The sequence below is a fragment of the Astatotilapia calliptera genome, chromosome 9 (genome assembly GCF_900246225.1).
Source record: "Astatotilapia calliptera chromosome 9, fAstCal1.2, whole genome shotgun sequence".
Lineage (NCBI taxonomy): Eukaryota > Metazoa > Chordata > Actinopteri > Cichliformes > Cichlidae > Astatotilapia > Astatotilapia calliptera.
Genome location: NC_039310.1, coordinates 3,340,523 through 3,345,951, shown reverse-complemented (window position 1 = coordinate 3,345,951; position 5,429 = coordinate 3,340,523). Strand labels below are relative to the sequence as shown.

The following is a 5,429-nucleotide window of genomic DNA, read 5'->3' as shown; positions in this document are numbered from 1 at the left end:
ATTTGATTCCCTGCCGTTGTAGTGTGTTACTGATGGTGACCTTTGTTACTTTGGTCCCAGCTCTCTGCAGGTCTTTCACCAGGTCCCCCCGTGTGGTTCTGGGATCTTTGCTCACCGTTCTCATGATCATTTTGACCCCACGGGATGAGATCTTGCGTGGAGCCCCAGATGGAGGGAGATTATCAGTGGTCTTGTATGTCTTCCATTTTCTGATGATTGCTCCCACAGTTGATTTTTTCACACCAAGCTGCTTGCCTATTGTAGATTCACTCTTCCCAGTCTGGTGCAGGTCTACAATACTTTTCCTGGTGTCCTTCGAAAGCTCTTTGGTCTTGGCCATGGCGGAGTTTGGAGTCTGACTGTTTGAGGCTGTGGACAGGTGTCTTTTATACAGATGATGAGTTCAAACAGGTGCCATTCATACAGGTAACGAGTGGGGGACAGAAAAGCTTCGTACAGAAGACGTTACAGGTCTGTGAGAGCCAGAGATTTTCCTTGTTTGAGGTGACCAAATACTTATTTTCCACCCAGATTTACGAATAAATTCTTTACAAATCCTACCATGTGGATTCATGGATTTTTTTTTCACATTCTGTCTCTCACAGTTGAAGTGTACCTCTGGTGCAAATTACTGACCTCTGTCATCATTTTAAGTGGGGGAACTTGCACAATCGGTGGCTGACTAAATACTTTTTTGCCCCACTGTACGTGATTTTTTAAAACACCATATTATTTTATCCTGGTGGAGTCAGAGGAGGGAAAACGTCGGCTGGAGTCTGCAGCAGGGCCAAAGCTATGACGACTGTGTGCATTATTGTGCATCACTGCATTTGAAAGAGACGGGTGAGTAAACAGCTGAACATAATCGAACCAATGACACACAGACGTAACAGGAACAGAACAACAGGAAATGAGAACGAGTGACAAAATAAACTGAACCTGAACAAACTGAAAACACTGGGTCACTGACCCAGGAACCCTGACAAACATGCAGTTAAATGTGACCTGATACGCTCCTGTTCAAAGAAAAAGAGAGAGAGACAGAACTTTATATACAGTGAATGAGTATATACAAAGAGGACATTATATGCAGCAAGCGCGTGAGTTAGGTACATTATATAAATAGAAATAAAATAAAATAAAACAATCTGGAAATTTACAGCTTGTGAATGTAGCAAGTACATAAGCTAAAATAATTTAAGTTGGTTATGAATAGTTGGGCTAATTCAGAAGATATCAGATTCGGCTCTAGGAGGTGAGTGAAGTACAATAAACGTACAACCACAGATATTGTGATTACAAATGTTATTTATAGTGAAAACAAAGTGCAACTACCAAACACCAATATTTACAAAATCTGCAGACAAGGAAAAAATAAAACAATTCAAGCTTGTAAAATATCCGCTGCACGGCAGTGCAGGAACCTCGTCCAACCTCTGGCAACAATGTCCATAAAGTTTATTTCATGAGTGATATAAGTCCAACGCGTATGACAGTCTAGACAGGTTGAAATTTGAAGTAGGATGATCAGCACTAAGATTCCAAAGCTGAAATCTCAGAAGTGAGATTTAGGGGACTAAACCAAGAGGGGAGAGTGTAGGCCGCAGCAGCCTCCTACCAGACCGCAGGAAGTTGTAGCTGGGGTTCTGGCTCGTTGGGCCTAGCTCGCCATCCAAAGTAGTGGTGTCGCTGTGGTCTCTCCAGGGCACCACTAGCCTGCACTATAATCACAAAACCACTATTAGCAAAATTCATCTAAACTTCCCAAGCTAGCTTTAGTTCCAGTGTACACATAAAATCCATGAGAAAATACAACAAATACATATCCAACCATTGTAATGAATTAAAACAAATGACAATCTCAAATAACAAAACTACAGCCACATAAAGTGAGAGCAGTAGTAATACAGTAAGCCTCAGCCATCCCATCAGCTAATAGCACTGGCATACTGTTACTAGAGATGGACCGATCCGATATTACGTATCGGTATCGGTCCGATACTGACCTAAATTACTGGATCGGATATCGGAGAAAAATAAAAAATGTAATCCGATCCATTAAATATCACGAAAGCACCTCACAAAACTTGCAACACACCGTAACTCACCTCAGGTTAGCACGTCGGAGCAGTATGCATCACGTGATAGAGCGGCTGTGGCATGCGGGACCTGTCGGTGGTCTGGATAGCATGTGGAGCTTCGCTAGCAACCCGGCATTTCATCTCCGACAAAGTTATCCCGAGAGAAGTAAAGCAAGTGTGTAAGTCCATCTCTGAATGTTTGTAAAGCATTCCTGCGTTAAGCTTAACAAGCGACTGCCTCTTCTTGCTGCTACTTCAATCATGAAACTGCTTAAATGATCAGCTGATCGGCTTTTCTGTCGCGAGTCCGTGTCTCTAGTTTGCTTTTGGCCCACTTTGCACCAGAAAGAGGAAACCAGCGGCTGAACAACAGCAGCACGTTTAAGCTTGATAAGCTGTTGTTAGAATTTATTTAATATTACTTTCTACTCGAGGATCTTTTTCTACGTAGCTGACGCTGGTAACTGTGCAGGGGCGGATCTAGCAAAGTTTAGCCAGGGGGGCCGATAGGGCATTAACAGGGAAAAGGGGGCACAAAGACATACTTTTCTTTCTTATTCTCATTTAAAATGTCGAGCTTTTAATAAATAATTATCTGACACCCAAAGTTTTAATTTGATGTAAAATGAATAGAAGTCAATTACTGTATATAGTGACTATTAAGTCTAATATATATACCCTAGTAAGCTATAGTACTTTTTCCTTTGGGAAGGTACCATCTGTGCAGTCTGCAATTTTGTTGAAGAAAGATGTTGAATCTATTTAATATTTCTTGAAAAATAATTGATTTCTGTGCATTTTTTTCCACACTGCATCAAATTAAGGTTGATTACGTCGATTAAGCATCATGAGGTGGAGCGTGAGGGGTGGTTCCCTATTTTTTATTTATTTATTTTTGTTGTTGCTGGGAGTTGGAACCCTATTAGTTAGGTTGCTTAATATTTATGCTAAGTTTAAAATACCAGAATAGGGAGGATGGTGTAGGTCTAAGTTTATTAGATTGATCAGTATTGCTGAACTATGAAATATTTTTTTTGTATACAGGTATAACAGAATAGCTTTAGTGTAGTTGTTGTTTTAAACTTGAGTATGAACTTATACAAAATGCAGCAAGATATTTAAAAAACAGTTTTGTTGATTAAAAAACACCATATCGGATTCATATCGGTATCGGCAGATATCCAAATTTATGATATCGGTATCGGTATCGGACATAAAAAAGTGGTATCGTGCCATCTCTAACTGTTACAGGTTACAAATACAAACAAACATTCAGACTCACTCACCATTCACTACGTGCGATGTCACATACGAGCCCCACGCATCTACCCACGGCGGTATCAAAATACTGTTGAACGCAATCCACAATTAATTCAAAACAAGTCAAGATAGTAAACAGCGAAAAGCGCTCGCCCTACGTACCTGTTGCTTCCATCCGCTAACGCCTCTCCCCCGCGTCTTTTCGAGACGACAACCCGGAAGGCATATATCGGTGCCTCGCGAATGTGATTGGTCACAACAGGCATGTGCAGACACGCGCCATGACGCGTCGCGATGCCTTCACGGGCACGCTCCCAATTGGAATTTAAAATTTCGGCTTAGTTATAGATGCAGCTCTTTTTATGTGGGTTACATCCTCCCCGCCTTAACCCATGCACGTCCCGTCGCATGTTAAACGCTAGACAACGTGAACAGACGAAGGACGGCTAGCATTATGGCCCAATGCATCGGAAAGACTATGCAACATCGTTTGAACAACGGAAATCAGAGGATTGCCACGAGTGAAATAGTGAAGTCGGTCAGGTGGTGCTCTTTGTCGTTGTGAACGTCTTAGCCCGTCACCTATGTCAGTGTCCTGCTCAATAACACTAGACTCTGCAGGAGAATCTTCAACAGCAACGACAGGAATGTCGACAAGTATGTCTCCATTTCCAAGTAAATTTTCAGGTAAGCCATTTCTGTTGTCAGGGTGACTTTCACCAAGTTCAAGTAGGATGTCTTCCACATCAGAGTCAGATTGCTCACCACCAGACTCCACTGCTGGAGGAAGAACACTGGACACAGAGGCTGGTTCTCCTTGCACTTCCACTTCAACTGAAGGATCCAAAATCAGTGGTCCTAGGCTCCCACTGTCAGATGAATCTGGAAATTGATTCTGTTTTTCCACAGTGAAGTGCAACGTTGGAGGATTAACATACAATGAAACCAAGCTTCCTGTGTCCTCATCCTCAACCAGAGGTTCTGTGAGGGAATTTAAATCCGGGTTCTGCTGCCGAGTTCTTGGTCTGTGCGGAAGCGATTGCTCTGGTGATTCCAAGTTAACCTCACTGCCCGTGAGGAGGCCGCATGGAAGGAGGAGGTCGCGGTGAAGGGTCCGCATAGGTCCATCGCTGTTCTCAGGTTTTACCTTGTAGACCGGGAGGTCCCCAGCCCGATGGACAACCACATAAACTTCTTCCTCCCATTTATCTGAAAGTTTATGCTTCCCTCGAAGGCGGACATTCCTCACAAGCACACGATCACCTGGTTCCAATGCTGATGGTATCACACGATTGTCAAAGCGTTTCTTATTTCGGTCGGCAGCCTTTGTAGCGTTACTGGAGGCAATACTGAAACTTTCCTCCAATCTCGATTTGAGTGACTTAATGTACTGTGAGTGACTCTTTTGCTGGGCTTCCCGCAGTGGCAAATTGAACGCCAGGTCCACAGGTAGACGAGGTGTTCTACCGAACATGAGTTCGTAAGGAGTAAACCCTGTAACCTCGTTCCTGGTACAATTATAGGCGTGAACCAGCGGTTTCACATGCTCTTTCCACCTTGTTTTTTGTTTTGTCTCCAAGGTCCCCAACATTGCCAGCAACGTCCTGTTAAATCGCTCCACTGGATTTCCCCTCGGATGGTAAGGGGTTGTACGGCTCTTCTGAATGCCTGCAAACTCACACAATTCTTTTACTAGTCTTGACTCAAAATCTTGCCCTTGGTCGGTATGAATTCGCTCAGGAATGCCATAATAAATGATATAATTCTCCCATAAACACTTCGCCACAGTTCTTGCCTTTTGATTGGGTGTTGGAATGGCAACAGCGAATTTTGTGAAATGGTCAGTCAGGACTAAGATATCACGAGTGCCACTAGTGTCAGGCTCAAGAGCAAGAAAATCCATACACAAAAGCTCAAGGGGTCGAGATGTTTTTATGCTGACAAGTGGAGCAGCTTTTTCCGGCAGGGCTTTTCGGCGCACACAGCGGCCACAAGTCTTAATCTTCTGCTCAACATCCTTTGCCATTTTAGGCCAGTAGAATCTCGTACGGACAAGGTCAAGTGTACGTTCAATCCCCATATGGCCCA

The 5,429-nt window shown here is 43.3% G+C and overlaps 1 long non-coding RNA gene across 1 annotated transcript; it reads right to left on the bottom strand.

Annotated features, from left to right (window-relative positions):
- Positions 1-1,290: 1,290 nt before the first annotated feature.
- Positions 1,291-3,494, bottom strand: LOC113029739 (uncharacterized). The gene is made up of 2 exons (XR_003273487.1): positions 3,368-3,494; positions 1,291-1,721 (listed from the first exon to the last, which is right to left on the bottom strand). It is a non-coding gene; the product is annotated as an uncharacterized LOC113029739 (long non-coding RNA).
- Between the last annotated feature and the right edge of the window lie 1,935 nt (positions 3,495-5,429).